Source organism: Mixophyes fleayi, chromosome 9 (assembly GCF_038048845.1).
Source record: "Mixophyes fleayi isolate aMixFle1 chromosome 9, aMixFle1.hap1, whole genome shotgun sequence".
Taxonomy (NCBI): Eukaryota; Metazoa; Chordata; class Amphibia; order Anura; family Limnodynastidae; genus Mixophyes; species Mixophyes fleayi.
The window spans coordinates 10,962,248-10,986,596 of record NC_134410.1 but is presented as its reverse complement, the minus strand read 5'-3'; the positions used below and the strand labels follow the sequence as shown (position 1 = coordinate 10,986,596).

Below are 24,349 nucleotides of genomic sequence, written 5' to 3'. Positions count from 1 at the left end.
CCTCTGACATAAAGATGGTAATTGATTGATAACTGGTGCAAATTATGGTGATGTGGTGATTCAAGGGGTTTAAATGAATTTTGTTTTGCATGCAGGAAAAATGCTGCTTAATTCTGCATTCAGCACACAAATACTGGGCAGCTTTATCTTTACACTATTATATGACTTTAAAGCTGAGCCGCTTTCTAGGTGGATTTGCTTCTAGCTCAATATATGTTCCTATGTAGTATGAGAAAATTAAAAATATAAATAAATGTACACTAAAAGCGCGAGTCTCAAGTTACAGAACATTTGTACTGTGCACTGTCCAGGGCTGGCTTCTGTTGTGAAATGTTGTGAAATGTGTCCGAAGCCTCTTCAGGAGAGTGCACAGAATTATGTAAATGTCCTTTAAATGGACAACAGGTGGGTCAGTAAAAATGAAAAATTATATTTATTTATATCTCCCAACCGTCCCAATTTAAGTGAGACAGTCCTGATCAGGGGGCTGTCCCACCATCCTGATCGGGATATCTTTTGGCAGACAGTTTAGCACGTGAGACAAAGATTTTAGGTAATTTGGCTTGTCATCTCCTTTAGCAGCATGGAAACCTTGTACCAGTTTGGGAACATTCTCAGTGAAGAATCTCTGAGCACACAAATATCAACTTTAAATTTCAGTGTGTGCAAATAAGCTATCAAGTATTTGTGTGCTACATGAAAAAACAGTCAGTATTTAACTTATGTGCAAAACAGAATACTAATTTGCACCCCTTGCATTGTAACATGATTTTGTCCAGGAGAGTTAAATAAGAAGATTCTTAAGTTAAGATCCTTAATGAATCAGGTCCGAGGTGAATAGAACAAGGGTTCATGTACAAATATTGTGCAACCTTGTAAAAAAAACACTTTGTAAAACTACAACTAATGCTATTACTAAACTACTGCTAATAGTAATAGACTATGAAAGCCCAGGCTACGCATTTGTAAGCACACCGGTTAATTAATCATTACTCTCGGCCAGTGGATGGACTAAGGGTTCAGTCCATGTCCATTTCATGCCAAATCAAATCTTAATAAAGAATTTCAATTGAAAATACTGCAATTAGTTCTGGACTCTGACATATGAAATAAAATAAAATAAATGTGTTTCTTGTTCTGGTGTTTACAGATTGGATAATGCACTTATGTAAAATAATGATGACAATAAGGAAGGTGAGATAGCTGCATCCTTATAAGTATAACAGATGCCAATCTGTACGGAAAACACCCAACACATTTTTACATAATCAAATTAATGACTGTATTTACCTTATTAACAGATCATCACTAGATGTGTTTATTTAAATAAGAAAAATAAAAGAGAACAGTTTCTGCAACGTGTCTGCATTCATTCAGGGACAACATTTTGTAGATAACGTTAAACTTGGCAGCCCCAGATGTTATAAGATAGGAATGTTTTGCAGTTATAGTAATGTAATGTGATCCATATTATTACCAATAATCGCCATTGCATATTATAAGCTAAACACACCAATCTAATATATAAAAGAGAAAATTTGTCCTTCTGTCCTTCTGTCTGTCTTTCTATACAAATCCACATTTTTCAAGCGAAGATCATGAAATTTTGCATACGAGTGTATTAAAACATGACGGAGGCAACTAAAATTTTTTTAAATTGAAATTCATTACGGGGTGGGGGTGGCGAGGGGGGTAACACCTAAAAATCTTCGAAAACGACCATAACTCTGGAATGTCTGGAACAATTTACACCAAACCTGGTACACATATGACTTACAGTCTGACAACAAATATTGTGGGGGCAAGACACCCCTAGCACTCCTAAGGGTGGGGGTGGCGAAGGGGGTAACACCTAAAAATCATCGAAAACGACCATAACTCTGGAATGTCTGGAACAATGTCTTGGAACAAGTTCCAAAAAAAAGGGGAAATATATTTTTTCTGGATGCACTGGATTACTTGCTAAAATTCGAGTACATTCCAAGATAGCTATTGCTGTGGCCTCTTCTGGAATTGCTGCAACTTTGCTCCCTGGTGGAAGAACAGCACATTCAGCTTTCAAGTTACCGCTTAATCTGGCCCGAAGTGAAACTCCCGTCTGCAATATCACTAAACGAACAGAAAAAGCTCAGATTCTGCAGCAATGTCAGGTCATTGTATGGGATGAATGCACCATGTCACACAAAAATGCTCAACAGGCCGTCAATCAAACACTTCAATTTTTAAGAGGCAATGATTTACTAATGGGTGGAGTCACTGTTGTATTGGCTGGAGATTTTCGACAAACATTGCCGGTCATTCCAAAAGGAACAATGGCGGATGAAATTAATGCATGCCTTATATCATCACATCTTTGCAGGCATGTTCGCACTTTGCGACTAACCACAAATATGAGAGTTTCTCTGCATGGCAACACAATGGACGGTCAGTTTGCTGATCATTTGTTAAATATTGGGAATGGTTTAATGCCGCTTCATCCAGTAACTGCTCTCTTCAAACTCAGAGAAACACTTTGTAACACAGTTGTGTCTTAAAATTCTTTAAATCCCGGGCAACGCCGGGTATTCTGCTAGTATAGAATGAAAGAAAGGTGAGAATGTTGTTAGAGTTTACAATCTATATGAGGTTCAGGGAAAGTAACATAAGACGTAAGTGTTAGGACTGTGGACAAACCATCTAATATTGTTGGGAGCTGGAAAGGACTAATGTTACATTCTGTAGACAAGGGTTAGAGATTGGGGAGTTAATGAAAATCTCTTCACTATAGGTTGGGATTAGAATTTCTTAAGAGAATATATTGAACATTTGTAGGTATCTTTTTAAATGATCCTAAATACACATTTTACTGCAATCTCGTGATGAAAGCATTAAAGAGTAAAACCCCATACACTGTGACTTCATCCAAACATAAGGAAGAATGAAGCGCTCTTCCACGAGGTCCTCCTGCCCTTCTACCCCTCTAGCTACCCCGCTGGGGGCTCTCACCTCTCATCTAGCTGTACATTGAGCTTCTGAGTTACTGTGCTTTTTGTTAACTGTACTGTGCTGTCTCACCCTGTATCGTGTTTCTGTCTGTCCCTGTTCGGCGCTACGGATACCTAGTGGCGCCCTATAAATAAAAATTAATAATAATAATAATAATAATCTTTATGATTACTCCTTCATTAAACGTTTACATGTTTCTCTTAAAATATTTGTAATCCTAGAGTTATTTATGCCTTAAATGAATCAGTAAATTGAAAAGACATTGGGGCTGTCTTCATTACAAGTCATTTTTTGTGTGTTTGAATATTTTGGTTATGATATGAGTATTGTGTGCATATAAATGTACTTATCAGATTAAATGTGACTGAATGGTACACAAGGCGGCCTATTGAATTTATAGGATGACCTGCGATTGCCAATATATATGTGGGACAAATTTAACATACAAAATATTGAGACAGTGTGAATTGCCATTCAATATTCAGTAATATAGCAGACAATAGCCAAAATCTCATCGCACAGTACATTGTTTAATATAACAATATATATATATATATAAAAATAAATGGTTTAAAAGATTAGTAATAAATAAGCTAATCATACACAATCATATACCTGCTACTATATGTTTATTGGGGTGGGTGGGGCTTTATGACACAGGTTGCAACATGGCCCTGCCCAACTTGCGACAGATAAGTGCTCCCAGATAAATCCCCCGCTCTTTCAGAAGTCTGGGTGGTCTCCCCCTAATGCAGGAGTCTCCTGGACAATTCAAGAGGGCAGGCAACTCTCAAGACATTATTTGTTCTTGCGCATGACCCTTCATTACATTATATTAATACATTTACTACTACCACTGTCATACCACATTATTAATTAGCATACATGTATACATTTGTATACCTAACATAAAAATACTGCTGTGTTTGGAGTTTGAAGCATCTTGAAGATATGTTCAGCGCCGCATACACTCCTAGGTCCGAGATTTTTGTGACAGAATTTTTACTCATATGATCGGAGCACAAAATGCGTCATACTGTAAATCAGGCACTAGGTGTGTCCTAGAATCTGCGTTACAGTCTGCTTTGTTTACGTACAGGTGTTTGTCATTGTATTAAAATACCAAGGGGCCAGACAACAGGCAGAAAACCGCTGGTGTGGCACAGTGTATAGGAATAACCAATAGAAAACAATCACAGTGGCTACAACAATGTGTTTCTGTTATGTAAAGAATGTCATTTGTAGCTTGCAAAACATAAAAGACTCAAACCGATAACATTATGATGTATTCGAGTTCTTAAATGGATTATGTCATCAGTGTCCTTGCAGAGTCTTCACTTTCAGCTGTTTCAAAGTGTTCATTAATGTTGTAATGGGTTTTTATGTATCTTATCTTGACCTCCACAGAAAGTTTAAAAAGATACAGTAAATAAAGGATTAACACTAAAAATAGATATAATTGTATGACTAGTCTTCTCTTCCACTATATAAATCATTTTGGTGTTTGCATGGATTTCCTCCGGGTGCTCCGGTTTCCTCCCACATTCCAAAAACATACTAGTAGGTTAATTGGCTTCTATTAAATTGATCTTGGTCTGTGTATATGTGTATGTATGTTAGGGAAATTAGACTGTAAGCTCCAATCAGGCAGGGACTGATGTGAGTGAGTTTTCTGTACAGCGCTGCAGAATTAGTGGCGCTATGCAAACAGCTGCTGCTGATGATGATGATGATCGCAAAAGCCAGCGTTGATATTAAAGCAGAAATTCTGGGTTAAAATTTACCATATTAACGGCAGCTATGCAGCCAATTGAATTCCCCCTTTGTGTGATAGCTACGCTGATTGTTAACATACAGACGTAATTTGTGCATGTGTTGTGCTACCTGTATTTGCTCGAGCATAACTCACATTGGGGTTTGCACCGTACCACATGCTATTATGCTTAGTTCTATTTGTTATTATATTAATGTGAATTCATGTATCTGCATGCCAACTGTCTGGCACTGCGGAATCTGTGGTGCCTTGTAAACAAAAGATGATGATGATGATTTTTACCACCCTGCGTCTTGTAAGGTTTACCCTCCAACCCACAAAACTAGATGCGTAATGATTTTACCCGGGTGTAAACGTGGACTTGCACATGGAAATGCAGTTAGCACATTTTGCAGACCCGCAAAGTAATTGACTCATTATTCCAAATTTGCTCTTCAATTATTGTCTATATGTCTTAATGCTCTATAAGTTTGTATTTAATGACTTTTATTTATATTTAATGATACCCAGAAATACAAATGAACAGTGAACACGATATATGTTTACTTGTCATATTTGAACGTGAAGACCAAACAAGTCAGTGACCTTTACTCTTTGGCATCCAGGACACATGAATCCCAAATCTGCAAAAAGTGAATAATCGTAGCAAGATCCTGTTAAGATGACTAAACCAGTGTGTTAACAAGAAATTAAGATATCACCATGTGAGTGATAACAGAAAAACAATAGCAACACATGTCTGAATTGTGACATTCAGTAAAATCATATTCAAATTTTACATCCTTATACCAAACTTTTTCATCTCAATGTTTAACTCTCCTTCCTGGTATAATGCTTTGTTCTTGTATTAAACTGCTATTGGGAAATGTGTTATTGTCTGCAGCAGGCCTGGTTCAAACACGTGTGAACCACCTGTGGACAACGCATCTCCCCTTCCAAATGCAAACAATAACATTTATCAGCATTTACAATAATAATTTCAGTGAGTGCCAGGTATGGTCACATTGATGCATATATAATGTGCTATGACTTTATCTGTACAGGCGTGCACTTAGGGGATTGCGGTTCCACAGAATCCCACCATCACCTGTGCTCGTATAAGCAACTGCGTATGTGCAGAATGCCGATGTTGGCTACCACAAAGTGTTCAGCCCCCTTTAAAACTGAGTCAAAGAGAAATGCAAACATCACTATATCTTATACCTTCAAAGAATAAAAATAAATGATGATGGTTAAAAAAAAAAAAAAAAAGTGCCGTGACCCGGATTCGAACCGGGGTTGCTGCGGCCACAACGCAGAGTACTAACCTCTATACGATCACGGCAGACACTGTAGCTTGTGCTGCTACTTGCCTCTGTATGTGAAATCCTGCCACCAAAGCTAGGAGAGGGTGTTTTCAGCAGATTAAACTTATCACTTACATGTGGGCTGGAGGATGCATATTTATATAACCTTACATGACATTGCATAAATACAGAGGACACAAGCCTTGGTTCATACATTTGATTTATTACTAAAAAGGCAAAATAAGTAGTTAAAATAAAGTAAATAATGCAATTTTCTATATATGATCCTCTTTGTATTATTTAGAGTAGATTCAGCATATGATTATTACCAGAAGGGCACATAATAGATATGTTGCTATTATCACATTATGGGGCAGATTCAATTAGCCGTGTTGTTCTTTAGAACAACATTAAGGGCCTGATTCATTAAGGGAAGTTAAATAAAAAAAATTGAGTAAGTAGTCTCCTGGACAAAACCATGTTACAATGCAAGGGGTACAAATTAGTTTTCTATTTTGCACAAAAGTTAAATACTGTCTGTTTCTCATGTAGCACACAAATATCAACTTTAAATTTCAGTGTACAAATAAGCTATCAAGTATTTGTGTGCTACATGAAAAAACAGACAGTATTTAACTAGTGTGCAAAATAGAAAACTAATTTGTACCCCTTGCATTGTAATATGGTTTTGTCCAGGAGACTACTTACTCAATTTTTTTTACTTAACTTCCCTTAATGAATCAGGCCCTAAGTCTACATTAGGTAGACAAAATGCGTTGCTTTGATTTATGTTTTGAACCTAACCACAATCTAACCAGAAGATACAGATAATGAGGATTTGAGTCGTGATATTACGGTGGTCTTCAGTTTGGCTTGGATTCGTTTAAGTTATTTCTTTATTCCCACTTTCATCCTATTCTGTCCGGACGCATTTTATGGTGCACACCAACAGGAAGCCCCATTGGATATAGACAGTCGGCTAGAAAAGAACGCAAGGAGCATGTAAGTGGATGAACATTCAGTACAGTTATTATTATTATTAATTTTTATTTATAGGGTGCCACAAAGTATCCGTAGCGCCGTACAAGGACAAACAATGGCACAGTACAAGGTGAAACAGCACAGTACAAGTAACAGTAAGCACTATAACTCTGGGGGCTCAGGCACAGCATGAAAGAGAGGGAGGGAGGGGAAATGTGAGTACAGGCAGGTAACTATGGCCCAAGAGGGTGGGCACGGATGACAGGTTGAGAGTCACTGAGGGGAGCGGAGAGAAGCGAGAGGAGACAGGGCAGAGGGACTGAGAGGAGGTGAGCTGAGTAGCTGGAGAGCGCAGTTAAAAGTGATGGAAACAGGAGGTAGGAGAGCCCTGCTCAAAGGAGCGAACAATCTAAAGGGAGGGGAAGACAGACACATGGATGAGACAGAGAGACGGGAGAAACGGAGACGGAGTCGAGGAAGGGGGAGAAGGGAAGAAGGGATGAGAAAGAGAGGTAGCCGACCGTGAGTTTTATCAGCAAAAGAACTGTTTTTTGGATGGTTGATATCGGCGGCTAAGATCCGGAGAGTGTGTGGACGTCCAAAATTCACCCAACCTAGAGTCTCCTGCTATTGTCCAGAATACTGATATTTAACATCTGAATAGTGCTCTAGATAGACAACCTCCACCTATAGCGTCCTTCCTATAGAGGACTATTATACTGTGGATAGTGAGGATTATAACAACAAAATAAGAGAAATCCACAGTTTTTGCAAAGCACAAAAGTTATTATCCCTTATACTATATATCAGTTTAAGCCTGGTGCGATAGAATCGGCATCAACAGTGGACACACCGTGATTTGCTTTAAATATATCAAGTGATTTTTAAAACATTGCCCCTATTTTGAGTTTTTTGCCATTAATTGGTTTTTAATGTCATTCAAGTCTGTTCTTATTTTTATTATGTGTGTTTTTTATTAAATGATGTATGTATTTTTTATTGGTTCTTTCTGTATATATATATTCTTACACTAGTAATTTGTTAGTAGTGATCTGTATTTATATAGTTACAGTATATGGTTTAATTCAGATACCTCTGCGCAGGTTACTGTTTTTTCTTATGTTGTACTTATAGCAGCGGATTGACACTTCCTTCTACGAACAGCTGCATTTGGGATCTTTTTACAATTATTATAGTTCTTATGTACAACACTTATTTTTAGCTCCCGAGACAGATTAAAGGTGTAAACGCTGCATGACGCTTTGAAGAGTTGAGTGAGGGGTTGCAATGGTCTGGATGAGGGTCACATTCTGCTGTGGCTGAAGAACTGTTCTGGCTTTGAGTGTGCGGCTCAGGTTGTTACATCAGGGCTTCCGTTTGGCAGATGGGACTTATCATTTTTATCAGTCTCTAGGAAGGGTGTCCTTCAGCTGCCGTATTGTCTGCGAGAGTTATAGAGTGTGTGTTTCTGGGTGGCATTTGAAGAAGCTGCTCTCAGATTACCATATGGTGGTTTTAGATTCTTGCTTGTCACCACACGTTGGCAGCAAAGTAGTTCCCACTTCGTAATGCCGAGTTATACATGAGTCCTATGTAATTGACTGAAGAAACTTGGTAACTATCAGAAAGATGTAAGTATGAAGATATAACCCAGGTGTAAGCTTCATCTTCGTTCTCTGAGTCTGAAGCAGGTTGATGTAGGTAATAAAGTGTCGGGGATGTGGGCTGTTCTACGTCTGACCCGTTTGATTCGCTGCTGATGGTAGCGCCAGTTGAGGGTGTTGATTTTATAGTGTGTGGACTTGTTTGCCAGTTTGTGCCCTGGCTGGACCCTTCCTGAGCTGGTGGGGCTAGGTAAATCACGGCTAGGCCGCAGTAAGTGTTGTGTAGACTGGCGTTCCATGGTGGTGGCCATTTGGCCAAGTACTTTAGCACCATAAAGTACCATTTAGCATTGACCTTGCCTTCGAAGGGACAACTGCCCCCAAATGAAAAAAAGAAGGTAAAAGTCTCTGTTGTGGGACCAGTCTCAAGTCCACACAGATCCATTAACATTTTTCAAATTCTTTATTTTAAGATATTTAAAATGATCTAAAATAAATATCTTGTTATCTCTTCAGCAACATTTTGTTAAATTGAGAAAGTGAAAAAAATAAATGAAACATTAAATTAAAAACATTTAACAATCTCTAGGAATCTGTTACTGGGTTAGGTCTATATGCTGAGAATTACGTTGGCGATAATATTAAGTAATGTCACCTATACATTCTTCTTTATCACACTTATCACTCCTAATCTAATGAGAGTTGTCTCCTGTATGTTTCTGATTTCAATATATATATATATATATACACACACACACACACACGTCAATGATTGTTACATTTATTACAAGTGTCTTTATTAATGTAACTAATTTTGCGGTTTGTGAATCTTCACTATTAACTGTTACAACTTATCTCAAGTGTAAGTTTTTATTGTACCTCTAGTCTAATTTTCATTTATAGTGTATTTATCATCAGAAAGTAATTTTAGTCACTTTTTTTAAATTAGTTTTGTCTAATTACCTCAAATAAGCAGCACGGTGGCAATCAATCTTTTTAATTCACTTTTTCACTTTCTCAATCTATCATTTTAAAAACTTTGCTAAAAAGGAAGCAAGATATATAGTTTAGATCATATTAAATTTGCTAAAATAAAGAAATAGAAATTGTGATTAGTGTGACCCCATAACAGAGACTTTTATTTCCTTCATTTTTTTACTGGTGACATGAAATATTATCATAATCTGGGGGAGTACCCCCACGTATCCAACAAGAATATGATACAACATTAATAATAAATCGTTATGTATGGATAATTTAAGGAGGTCCACAAACGTTTATTTTTATTCCCTATAAATGCCACCAAATGATGCCAGCAAAATTGTGCTCAACTACATTACGCAACCACCAGAAACCTTGACAGTTGCACCGAACATTCAGATTTATGCACTCATACGTTTGAGAGCAATATGGTAAAGTATGAATCATTTGGCCAAAATATTTTACACCATTGCTTGGTAGGCCATTGCCTGTGCTCTTTGCAACACTGAACTTCCAAATGTGCATTGTCAGATGCACGGAACAGTTTATATATTGCAAACCACCGATTATATCCTGCTCTACGGCGCTCTTGTCAGAATGTTTTTGATTAAACTGGATGGGACTACGCACACTGCCATATTGACCAATTGTCACAAACCATGGCATTAGTGGAGCCTATCTGTGCTTGACAGTATAGGGCTGTGATATAGTTAAAACCAGCTTTCTGCAAGAATTGTACTTTAAGTATTATATACATCTATCTATCTATCTATCTATATATATATATATATATATATATATATATATATATATATATATATGCCCGGTTTTGTTGCAGATAATTCAACTTGTGTTAGCAGCAACGATTACTGCAAAAGAAATTCCTTTGTGGAAGCTTCTGACACCACCCTCTGTCTGGCTCATATCTATTCTGTCAGACTTCACTGCCCCTTGTGTCTATTTTGCCCTCTTACTTCACTGGTAACCCTTGACTCACATTTCTGTTCTGCCCCCCTCGTCTCCTCCATGTATTTGTTTACTGGCCCTCATGGACTCCAACATGTGTCTGTGTCCTGCTGCCTCGTTGTCGCTCCATGTGAAACTGAACCCTTATTTTCCACCATGTGTGGTATGTCACTGATGTGAATGAGTTCTCTGTACAGCGCTGCGGAATTAGTGGCGCTATATAAATAAATGATGATGATGTCACTTTGACCGATTTGTCTTCAGGGTCATCGTCCATTGAAACCCGTTGCCACAGCTATTTAGTCTTCCTTGTAACTTATTTCCTATATTTACCTTCTGTATCACTGCCATTGTGTCTCTGAATGACTGCTTTGTGTTTGTCACTAATCTCCATTTGGAGTCTGTGTCACTACCCCCTTTGTCTACCCCATTTATGGCAGTGCACTTCTCTCATCTCTGCATGTGTCTATATCACTGTCCTGATTTTGTCTTCTGTGGCAGTAAACCCTTCAGTCTCCCCCGTGTGTCTCTGTATTACTGCCACCTTGTCTTCCCCATGGGTCACTGTGCCCTTCTCAGTTCCCCATGTGTCTATCGCTGCTTACCAGTTTCCCCATTTAAATTAATCAGCGTGCCCATCTTGTTTTCCCATATGTCCCTTTGCCATTTCACCATCTTCTTCACGCCAGATGCACAATTATTTAAGGACCTTTCAATAATATCTGCTTTGTTTTTCATTATTGTTTTTAAGATGTAAAATGTCCTGGCGGGACAAGTCCAAAGGCTGCATGCCAGCATGTGCTATCCAGAACAGCCAAACTAATACTCATATGCCACAGGAGCCCAGGCATTGCTGTATCTTCTAGAGCTCAGAAGTGCCATGTTGTAGTCGCAAATATGTTTATTTTTGCTTAATATGGTTAATGTAAACAAATTTCTAGTGTAAATGTCTGTTAACTTAAGGCTGTGTCAATTCTAAATACAGTTTCTATGGAGTTTTAATATATGTATTTTATTTTTTACGTATATTAATGTCAATTTTGATAACTACTTTGGATGCAACTGGATCTAAATTCAGAGTTGAATCATTTTTCATTAGGAATTAGATACAGCTGTGTGAAAAATGTGAAACCGATTAGGACCATTACTGTAGATTTTGACCAGATAGTGGACTGTTCCTTAGTCAAATATGGTACAGCAAGAAGAGGGGCTGCCTGGGACCATGGCTCTCAACTTCCACAGTTCTTCAATAGATCTCTATGGAAGAGGTATTGACTGCTGTAAAGTATGTGTGTTCTCCCTGCAGAAATTAGAATGATTCAGCACAAGCTGTCTCTTGGCTTTAAGTGCTGAATGAGTATTGTCTATATTCTGGGCATATTTGGTAAAGGAGAGGTCCACTAAACATGGCTGTATCCCATAACCCCATTACACTTTTGAAAAATGTTGGAGCTTTTTCTAACTCTATGGAATCATCTATCCCATTAGCATCATCTGCTAGGAGGAAGAGCGGGTGATTTGTGTCACAGCGCTCTTCCTCCTGCAATCAGTGATTCAGAGAGCAGGGACAAGATGGAAAGAGAATTGTATACGTGTGTGTGTGTGTGTGTGTGTGTGGTAGGGGGGAGTTGTGGTGGACTATATATACTGCCTCAGGTAATTTAAGGTGATGGAATTCCCAGAACACAAGTAGACATTTATTAACTCACTTCTACCGTCCTCACTGTATTATTTTCATGAGAGGTCTATGTTACATTATCATATTAATAACAATAATTTCTCCGGGTGGGTGGGGGTGGGATGGACAATAACAAGCTGCATTCAAGACCCCCCCCCCCCATTTAATGTTGGTTAGCAAAATTAATTTGCCTCTTCTGTATTATAGAACTAGCAGGAGGCCTTGAAGAACCACTGTATATTGCAGAATCCAGGCAATCTGCCAGTAGAGAGGCCACCTTGGGAAAATATTTTCTTAGCTTATAGTGCAGATTTGATAGGAAAATTTAAAATACATGTGTAGAAGTAACACCTTTGAGAAATAATGTTGTATACTTCACATGCTTGTACTATTCTTTACAGGATAATAAATTAAATACATTCCACACAAAATAATTGAAAGCTGTTTATTAAGAAGATTATTTCCCAAAACTGAACTGATAATAATTCAGTATAGCCTTAGCTAGTGCAACAGCAAAGTTAGGGCGTTCAGCACTTTCCCGAATCCACCTGGGAAGCTCAATTTGAACGGCATCGACTTGACCAGATATTTTAGAGCCATGGGTGCTAACAATATATCCTCCTGAGAAATAGTTACCACCATTGGGCCCTGGATTTGATGGCGAGGGAACACAAACATACTTAACATTCTCCTCTTCAATAAGTTTTCCCAAACTCTGACTCCCTCGAAGCAAGTTGTCAAAAGTTGTATCCAGCTTTCTTTTAGATAAAGCATTTATTGACGTGTCAGATGCGGAAAATTTTCCAGAATCTAAATTTGCCTTGGAGATGAGATAACCAAGCTCAATCCACTGCTCAGCGTGTGCCTGGCCATGAAGATCGACGAGTAGACCTTGTGACATACGAGACTTTGCGGTATGGATAAAACCCATGAATTCATCCCAGGCTTGTTCTGCTTGAGGAACACCAAAGGATGCCTCATCTTTGTCTCGGTTAGGATCCAACTTAGACCTGGACAAGTTGTTAATAATAACATGAGGACAGTAACCAGATGTCAGGCGACATATCTCTTTGGTCAAGGCCAAAGCCACTTCTTGAGTATATAGATCCTTTACTGTTGTAACTGCACAATTAGCAGAGTCTGTGGCTGTTCCTGATGGACAGGAATGTGTGTAGTAGCACTTTCCTGAAGACTTTTCCCAACATCCAGCACTGCGAGTAGGAATTGAGGAGGGTGCTATTGATCCTCCATGTGGAACAGTCAGAATCAGACTCATGTTTCCAACCTGGTATTCTGTGTACTTGTTCTGGCCAAAAATAACCTCTTGAGCTTCACTTGTACTGAGCCAGAAGCATAGCAGGAAACCCAACCACGTCATCCTGGAAGGAAATAATATGCTGTCCTCCTATAAAATAGACATATTTAAGACATTAAATTAATTTATATATTAAAAGGCATGTCCGTGTACTGTGGACTATGAGCATTTAGCTTAAGTAGATCTTATGTGTTATTTAAGCTGTGTTTTAGTAGTGTCCAGGCACCCTATTGTATTTAATCTTCAACCCCTGCTCATGTGGGATGTCTCTTATACTACAAGACTAGAGTTGAACAAAGGAAGGCACTCTAGTCCACTACATTTTAAAACCACTTTTATTGGTAACGTTAATTTTTTTTTATGTATTCACATCTTCACATTTAATAGGTCTATAGCGACAAAATATTTAAAATATAAATAAGAGTAGCGAAAAAGAGAGAGAAATTAAGTGTTCCGTTAAAATAATATCATTCCCTTAGGTGGGACCAGCATGCATAGTCTGGTAAACCAAGGTCTATATCTCTTGTTATCATATCTCACTTTTTCACTAAACAAGAATATCAACTTAAACCTGTATTGTTTATGTAATTGTATATTGTAATTGTAACCTGTATTGGTCGTTCTGTGGGATGTCCTCAGTTTTGAAGTAGGCAATAATAGAACAAACTGTAGCCAATCAGATCACCTGAAATTGTGTGTGCTGATCTCCTGGGAGTCAGTTATCTGCCCACTCATGTGATTGTGTTAAGGAGGACAGGGGTGCTTTTAACAGGGGCAGTTTAAAAATGACTTTAAATTAACTTTTCTCTCCAGCTTAGTTACAAACTCTGCATTGCATGCAAATTAGGAAACGTAGGCACGGGTTCAAATTATGACAAAAATAAAAAAAAAATTTATATATATATATATACCCATTGTTTTAAACAGTTCACAAAGGGAAATTAAAATTTGCTTGTGATTTTTGGGGGGATATTTAGGCTTTTCTGTAAACATGACATGATGGGAATTATAATTTTATAATTTACATGGTAATGTTTAATACAGATGCAACATTTTTCTCACAATTTTACTGTATTTTTGATGCTGCTTTATTAATAAAATTTAAGTTAAAAATAAGCAACAGCAGAAATGGATTAGATTATATTTTTTTGGCCTCAAAACAACTTTTTTTAAACTTTCTTTTCCTTCAAAGCCGTCCTTAATAACAATTTCATTAACAACATTTTAACACTACTTACTATTTAGAATAAGAAAACACCAAAAATGCATTTTAAAAATAAATATAATACTTTTAAATAAAAGCAAATTTTTCACTAATTTCATATTTGATCATATGTTATAAGCCATTCAGTCTACTCCATGTATGTAAAACACAACCATATTGATATATGGTATGACCCCAAACTACAGTCCGTTTTAAACCAAATTCCAGAACATCAGTAGAGGCTACATAATAAAACCTATTATCTCTTACCTACATTTCTATCCCATTTCAACAGAAAACATGTATAAATGAAATTTTCAGGGCCACTTTGCTGCCAAGCCTGAATGTTCCATGTAATACTGTATTTGCGGAACTTGGAAAATTGTAATTCCCATCATGTCATGTTTACAGAATTTGATTATGACATACTTTTTGCATTTTAAATAATCATCATTAATAAATATTAAATTACAAAGCCTGTAAAATAAGAATGGATTCTAGGAATTGTATTTTATAATAAAAAAGAGGAATTTTCTAATGGAGGGACAAATCTTTAAAACATTGAAAAACTTTTAATTTTTTTATTATATTGTCCATTTAAAGAGTGAATTCTGTTTACTGACCTTTCTTTGACGGAGCTTGAGATGGAGCCGGGATCTGCTGCTACAAAAGTGTCAACAACTACTTATGTCTCAGCTGTTATATTCTCTTATCACCTCATTTGTGAAGCTATTTATCTTTTTTTAATGATGGAAGGTCATGTAGTTAATAATTAATGCACTCCGTAGACTAGAAGCAATGCAGCAAGTAGAATACTGAAAACACTGTACTGACAGATGAGTGCATCTTGTTCATTACATTTGCACCAATTCCACTTCAATACATTAAAAGATTTTTCAATTTACTGCTGTAAATTATTATAAATACTACTAGTTTACTATAGTAGTATCTAATTTTATAGATTCGTGATGTTTATCACTATTTATAATACATTTGTCTTGTGCATGTTATACTTTTGTATTTTAATATTTTCTCATAATTGTAAAATTGTAATGAACGGAGAGGTAGGATTCCTTGTGTTAACCTAGATTGGAGCTGGCTGACCAGGGGTGCAGAGTCTAACGGATTCAACAAGAACTCCCGCAAGGCGGGATGGGCTTAGCTGCCGAGAACCAGCAGTTCGCGGTCTCCTGACCTGCCACTAGGTGTAACACATGATACTGGACACAGTAGGAGAGGGATGAATCAACTGACAGCAATCAGAGTAACTGAGTGTGAGTTGGTACACAAATGGTTAATAAAGTAATAGGTACTGGTGGCAGGTGGAGTGTCAGAACAAGCCGGGGTCTGGTGCACAGGCGGACAATGGAGTACAGAGTCAGGAGACAGATGGATAATCAGAAAAGAGCCGGAGTCAGTTACAGAGGAGGGCAATGAGATAGCAGAATCAGGAGGCAGATGGAGTGTCAGAACGGAGCCAGAGTCTGGCACAGAAGTGAACAGAATAGCAACTCGGGGAGCAAGAGCACAGGAACCGAAGAAGGACTGGGAGTCAGACAAGCTGAGACACTTGTTGCTCTGACACTGTTATAGTGTCAGAGTGAGCTTTATATACTTTGCAAAAAGACTATGCCGTCTCCCAGCCAAGATCATGTTACCGCCCGAACCAGGAAGTGCTGAGTTCTACACAGGGGCAGAGGAAATCAGCAGCACAGGAGTGTGGAACAACTAAGTTTGTGACAAAAATGCATTTATACAAGTTTTGAGGCCTTTTCATCAAGCTCAGAATGCTAATGATGGTTCTGAGCCCATTAAAGCTGGTCAGGAAAAAATTCAACAGAGTTAAAGAATTTTGTTTGTATGTTCTAAATTTTGCACATCATGTGCTAAATCTTAACAAACTGCATCATATTTTCTTCATGCAAAGGAGATCCAATTCATCAAGCTCCATCCCTGAGCCATTTTATTGCACTCTGGGTGTAACACTGATAATAGATGGTTCAGAGCAGCATTATCGAAACATTTTTACTGCAAAAGCACATTTATGCCAAAAATATTTTTTAACGATTATTTTTCCCCTACATGCACCCCAAAATATCTATTATGTTTTATATGCAGAGCATAGCATATTTACAGAACAATATCTGTTTTATATCAGAGCAGTATCTATGTGTTGCATGCGCAGAGTGTAGTTTATTTGCAGTGCAAGCAATATGTGAATCATACAATAAAATCTCAACCTGTGATTCATTTATTGAGGTGAGCGGCCAGCAAGTATTACAGAAGATCAAATGCCCCCCAGCCCAGCCCCTGGGTACCAGGGGCAGGCTGGGCTGGGGGGCATTTCCCCCCCGGGCCGCTTCCATAGTTGGCTACCTTGGGCTGGGTCACTGGGCCATCTGCATTTTTTTCCTTTAAAATAGACTGCTGAGTCGGGTCTTGCCCCCCAGGCTGAAATTTGCCAGCCCTCCTCTGCTGGGTACTATTCTCTTAGTGTGGACTCAACACCCAATATTTTATATTCTGATCAGCTAACACTTATACTTCATTAAATGTTTCCAAGAGATCCGACTAGCATTTCACTAACTTTATTTCAGTGCGCAGACATACTGGTGTGCACTTGACAAGCACTCTTCTTAGTTTTCTCGAAGAAAATGGAATTTCTATTCACGTTTGCTGGGGGGCTTTTTCAAAGCACCTACCTTGAAAAAGACACCATTTGTTTGGGTCGAAACGCGTGAGGTGTACATGTTAAGTGAGGCAGGAGCTACTACCGTGACGGATTGTATGGATCGAAATTGATAGTTGTCATTTATCCTGGGATTTGTACAACTTCTACATTATATGCTCACTCTCCACATCTATCTGGGAGGAAAACCTGCACATTATTTTTGCTCATTTGGATTTTAAGCTTTTTATAAGAATTTTCTCGTGTGTAATAAAATCTATACTATTGATTTGAAAAAAACAAAAACTATTGCACTAGATTGTTTTTAATTACTTTCAATCTACATGAGGATGATCAACATAAGAAAACTTCATCTATTAGTTCATCTATATTTCCTTGAATACATCATTGAGAAACTATAAAGACCTAAGATATATGAAAAATGTCAATACTGCATTCAGTAAGTGTGTTACCTGGAGGGGAAATTCACTATGTAATGCGACTCACACTTCTAGAATTTGTGATGAGTGGTTCACAAGCTTATGTCTTGTAAGTTTATTCACGAGAGGGGATTCACAATCTGGATGAATAATTTGGATCACTAAAATACACCAGGATATTTACAATAATTTGAACATCCATTGGTTTATGTAATGTTGCATTTCTGCTTTTTCATGTTTGGACCATATTTTGGAGAATTTGTTGGAGAGCACCAGAGCAACAATTTAAATATAAGTATATTTTCTATATATTTATCTCCTATTGTACACACGAATTCCACAAAGTCGGTGCAGTCCGAAAAAAGTCCTGTAACCGGGAATGGGAGGATGTGATGAGAGTGGAAGAGAGACGTAGATCTTGTGTAGAATGGAGGTGTCGAGTTGGGAGATATTTTGAGACAAGTGAAGAGATGTATGTTGGGGCAATGTTGTTGACAGCCTTGTATGTTGGTAGAAGAATTTTATATTGTATTCGTTGAAAAACAGGCAACCAATGTAGAGACTGACAGAGTGACTCAGTAGAGGAAGAACAGTTTCCAAGGAAATCAATCTAGCTGCTGCAAAACAGATTGTAGGGGTTCAAGTCTGATTTTTGGAAGACAAGTAAGCGAGGAATTGCAATAGTTGATACGGGAGATGAGTGCATGAATGGTTTTTGCATGAGATATGTTTGTGTGAGATATGTACATATTCTGGAAATGTTCTTTAGATGTATGTAACATGATTTAGATATAGAGTCGATGTGGGGAACAAAGGATAGTTGTGAGTTAAGGATGACACCTAGGCAACGAGCTTGCGCGGTGGGATTTATGGTCATGTTATCAACAGAAATAGAAATGTCAGGCAGGAAGCTTCTGTTTTTGGGTTGGAATATTATTAATTCAGTTTTTGAAAGATTGAGTTTGAGTTGGTGAAAAGACATCCAAGATGAAATGGCAGAAAGACAGTAACGCAAGACAACACAGATGGTGAGTGATCAGGAGAGGATAGATAGATTTGTGTAACATTCGCATAGAGATGATACTGAAATTCAAAGGAGCTTATTAGTTTTCCAAGAGAAGTGGTGTAGATAGAGAATAGCAGAGGACCTAGGACTGAGCCTTGTGGTACTCCAACTGATAAAGGAAGATGGATCCAGAGAAATTAACACTGAAAGAGCTATTAGATAAGTAGGATGAGAACCAGACAGTGCCTTCAAGACCTAGGGATTGTAACGTTTGTATGAGGAGATAGTGGTTAACAGTGTCAAAAACAGCAGAGAGATCCAGGAGAATTAGAAGAGAGTAATGGCCTTCAGTTTTCGCTGTGATCAGATCATGGACAACCTTGGTCAGCGCAGTCTCTGTGGAGTGTTGAGAGCGAAAGCCTGACTGAAGAGAATCCAGTAGGTTTGCTGTAAGAAAGTGTGTGAGGCGAGTGTAGGCAATTCTCTCGAGAAGCTTGGATGGGCATGGGAGCTGAGAGATGGGGCAGTAATTTGAGACAGAGTTTGGGTCAGAATTTTCTTTTTTCAAAATAGAAGTAATCACTGCATGCTTGAATAGTGATGGAAAAATACCAGTAGAGAGAGAGATATTACAGATTTTAGATAGAGGTGGAATGAGCACAGGAGACAGGGACCTACCAATTTGTGAGGGTATGGGATCAAGAGAACAGGAGGTAGAGTAGGAAGATAAGAAGAGAGTAGAAACTTCCTCTTCATTTGTGGGATCAAATGAAGAGAGTGTCAGAGGGTGCTACAAAGGACTAGAGCTGATTGCTTTTTTGAGGGAGATGATACCATTTCAAGTCTGATCTTATCTATTTTGTTCTTAAAATAGGAAGCAAGATTCTGGGCACTGATAGTAGTCGGAGGGTTTGGGGTGGGAGGATTGAGAAGAGATTTAAATGTGTTAAAAAGGCATTTGGGGTTAGAAGCCTCAGCATAGATGAGAGATAGGAAGTATGTTTGTTTCACAGTGTCCAGAGCATTTCGATAAAGAGTGGTAGATACCAGTTTAAGTGATGAAATCATTAGAGGTACAAGATTTACGTCAGTGACGTTCTGCTTTACGAGAAAGTTTTTGTAGAGTTTGTGTTACTTCAGTGTGCCACGGTTGGCAACGAAGTCTATGCGGAGTATGTAGTGTTGCTGGAGCCACTTGATCAACGGCAGTTGCTAGGGTACGGTGAAAATGAGGTACTGCCCGATCAGGGGGGGGAAATGTAGAAATTGGGGAGAGAATGTGTTGAAGAGAGATGGAAAACTGTTGAAAATCAATAGATTTAATATTCGTGCGGGTGTGAGGAGGCTTGGGAGAGTTTGACACTGTGGAGGGCAAAGAACTGGAGGTGAGCGAATAGCTAATAAGGTGATAATCCGAGAGGGGGAAGGTTATGTTAAGGAAATCAGAAACTGAGCATTGTCTAGAGAAAATAAGATCAAGACAGTGGCCATCCTGATGAGTAGCGGAATCAATCCACTGGGAGGTCAAGTGAGGAGGTTAGAGAGAATAGTTTGGAAGCAGCATTGGAACATGGATTAGCAATAGGGATGTTGAAATCACCCATGATGATGGTGGGAATGTCAGAGGATAAGAAGTGAGGGAGCCATGCAGAGAAGTCTTCAAGAAAATGCTCCCGCTTCACACGGCTCTGCTTGAAAAGGGGAGAGCTGCGTGCACCTAACAGTAGTGCATACAGCATTGCCCATGTATATTATAGGGATAGGAAGATTTGGAGGGCAGCCAAGCACTGTCTAATATTATAGCTATGCCCCCATACATGCTGGTCACGCCCACTGGTGGCGTGGTGTGGAAACCCCCTTCTACAAATCCTGTGTTTGCCCCTGTAGCAGAGATATCTCCTGCAGCAGGGAAAGTACAGGACAATACCGCAGTCCCCGTAATTGTCAATGGGGACTGCGGTCTGGGCAAATTTATCAAGCTCCAAGAAGCTTAGCTTTTCAGAGCTTGACCCCCATGGCTGACGCCATTTGTAGATGGCGTCAGCCGTTCAATCCTATGGGGAGAGCATCACAAGAGAGAGATGCACTTTATATATAGGAGTTTATATACAAAGGTAAATAAGGAGGGAATCATTTTTCTGCGTCCCCGTTTATACCCGCTGTACGCTGCACAGGGCTCAATGTACATTAAATGTTCATTTCTCTTGAAAATAGCTGTTATATTTGGTTATGTTGACTTTAATATTTTCCGTTATACTGTTTTATATTGTTGTGTTGCTTTTTAAGCAAGACTGAAAATAATTTTATGTCTTTTTGTTTCTGATTTTCATAAGCAAAAAAGCCACCTACAAGGACAGGCAATTTCCACCTCCCCCTCCAAACAATGTGTTAAGTTTGATTTGGGCATTTTTGGGAAAGGGTTGGGTTTATTTGGAAGTCACCGTCGCTTCTTTTCAATTTCAAAGTTGGCAACGCTGCTATGGATCCAGTACAAACAACTTCCTAGATGATAATGCATCTGACCAGTTTAGTGCAATTGTTTTACCTCCAGTAACAAAATAATATTAGCAATCTGACATTTTTGCAAGGTGTCTTCTTTCACCAAACTCAGCTCTTAATCTATTTTCTCATGTTTAAATTCAACATTGTCATAAGACAAAACATATACATAATGTATAAGCAAGTTGGGGGTAGGGGAAGTGGATATAATTTGTATCATAACCATACAAACTTACCTGGAAATAAGTTAAAGTGCTTTGTTACCTATATGTTGTTTTGCATCTCATCCAGCCAGTTTGTCTGTTTTTGTATTGTTCCATTTATCTTTTACTGTTGCCCTGTTTTTTTTTTAGGTTTTTCTTTCCAGAAAATCCCACAAACAATGGTCTGCAGGAACAATACTAACAAATACATTAACAAACATCAGATACTATAGTGGCTGTGTGGGTAAGAGCTATTTTAGTGACTGAATATAGCGAGTGCATGTCAGCAATTAACCCTTTTAGAACTCTGTTTACAGGACAGGGTACTCCATAATATATTTTTATATATATATATATATATATATATATATATATATATATATATATATATATATATATATATATATATATATATTATATATATGCCACTTTACTGTATTAAGGGAGTGTGTTCTGTTCACATTTTGGTACATGTATTGTATATACATTCATTGAGTCTCTCATTGCGTGTGTGAGTGTGCGTGTGTACAGCCTAGGATTATGTAGACATAGATGATACAAAGCACAATAACATTACCATGACCTTAATTTGTTGTGGCCACTACAGAGTTCCACAAAGCATTCCTTCAGGAAAGAAATATAGTACCTTCTAAAGTTCCTTTACCTGTGCTGCTTCATACATGTACTATTACCACCCAGGACAATTCATAAGTTATCTTGGAATTCCTTATAAGCTATAACACCATTTGCAATACCAGATTTTTTTTATTAATTAATGACCTAAATATAAAGCCACTGGAGCCGCCAGCAGTAAAGTCTTACAAATAAATCTAAACAAAAATAATGTGTGCCCCACCCCACTTATATACACCCTAGTGCTGGTCAGCGGAAATTTGGGGGGACAAACAGCATGGGGTCCTCCTGATTCTCCTTCAATCAGCCCTAGGCTTAGCCAGCCGGGGCTGATGACACTATAGCAGAGGAATCCACAACAGGGGGTCCCCGTGCCATGATGCAAAACTGTCCGGGGTTGGATTCCCTAGGCAGTTAGGGTCTGCAAAAAAAATGCAGGCCCTCTCCTGAGAAGTACCCAGCCTTGTGCTGACAGCATTAGGGCTCTTCCCAAGCTCCTGGGTGGTGCGTGTGGGGTAATAAATGTTTTTTTTTTTAAATTAAAAATAAAAACATATATCTATATATATATATATGGTCTTCTACAGGTCCCAGCAAGCTCAGGCTGCCAGGAAAAGTGCTTTTAGTGCTACATACTTGGGGAACCACACGTGCCAGCATGCCCTGACACCCAGGTCCTCTGGACCCTATAGTGCACCAATGCAAAATGTAAATACAAAACACCCCTCGTTCAATCCACAAAAATTTTATTAAAATGTAAAAAAAAAATGTTCATACTTCCAAACTCTGTTCTTCTTTCTCCTGCACGTATAGCCGCAGACATTGACAATTTAATGTCGGCAATCATAAGGTCTGTATTTTATTAGTGTCGGGGAAATTGAAATACCGGCATTTAGCCTGTCGGCATTTTCATGTAGGCAGGATGAGGGTCAGTATTTCTTCCGTCGGAAATATGACTACCACCGTTAGAGAGTGGACTAAATGAATGGATTACTGTTAAAAGTCAAAGTTAAGGGAGAGAACAATATTGTGTAGCTGAATCAATACTGGCAACAGTTAATTCAAAATGGTATTTAGGATAGATAGCATATTATCAGCGTCTGGAACATGAGGAATAAGAAAATCGATTATCAAAGTACTTACATATAGGTCCTGTGGTTCAAAGGTACATTGTCCCTCACTTCCACTTTTTTTTATTCTTTTCTAAAGCCTAAAGTGAACTTTCTGAAATCTTACATCTGAGATTCAACACATTTATTTAATCTTTTAAAGATGATAGAACAATAAGCACATTATGGATCCCTCTCATTGGATGTAGACTGAAAATATCCCAACATACCACATGACAAGGGGATTAAGACCATTAATGATATTTTACTACGTGATAGTGAGGTCTCAGAGAGGCACAGGATTTTTATTTTGGAATCTATTGCACAGTATCTTATCACATAATTATTTTAAGTTTGAGGACACTTATTAATTACAGATATGGGCACAGCCATGGGGACTTGGTTCGCACCAAGCTACAAAAAACCTGTATGTGGGAAAGCTTGAATCAGCCTACATTTGGGTAGGTGGCTTTGGGGAGGACCTAGTCCTCTATGGCCATTATTTTGACAATTGATTTATTATTTGGGGGGGTACTGAGCACAGAGCACTGGAATTTGTTGAATGTATTAATCCTAATAATTATAATTTGAAATGTATGCATAAGTATCATAGAACATCTATTGACTTCCTGGACGTGTCCATTTCGGCCAATCAATACCTTCAGTATATCCACATATACAAAACCAGTTGACAAAAATAAATATTTGCACTACAAGAGTGCCCACCATAAAGTGTGTAAATATAATGTCTCAAAAGGACAATTTTTGCGTATCAAATGCAACTGCTCTTGGTAGAACACCTTCCTAAGTAAAGCATAAGAGATGATGTCGAGCTTTACAGAAAGACGGTATCCACAAAGCTTAGGAATAAAGGATTTTGACAAGAATTGCAGAATGGATAGAGGTTCTACTAAGAGGGGACCCTACAATTATTAAGAGTAATACAAAGAATAGTAATCATATGACATCAAATAGATCAACAAAAACAACTTTTCAATTTTAAAACAAGTTACACTG

The 24,349-nt window shown here is 38.2% G+C and overlaps 1 long non-coding RNA gene and 1 other non-coding gene across 2 annotated transcripts in view; both read right to left on the bottom strand.

Moving 5' to 3' along the window:
• The window catches only part of LOC142101940 (uncharacterized), an 83,122-nt gene extending 76,965 nt beyond the window's left edge, over positions 1-6,157 (bottom strand). Inside the window, exons 1-2 of the long non-coding RNA XR_012679163.1 lie at positions 6,067-6,157; positions 5,306-5,382 (exon numbers count right to left, since the gene is read on the bottom strand). This is a non-coding gene — a long non-coding RNA (uncharacterized LOC142101940). The remainder of the gene's footprint in view (positions 1-5,305; positions 5,383-6,066) is intronic.
• Positions 6,012-6,083, bottom strand: TRNAH-GUG (transfer RNA histidin (anticodon GUG)). The gene has a single exon. It is a non-coding gene; the product is annotated as a tRNA-His (tRNA).
• Positions 6,158-24,349: the final 18,192 nt, after the last annotated feature.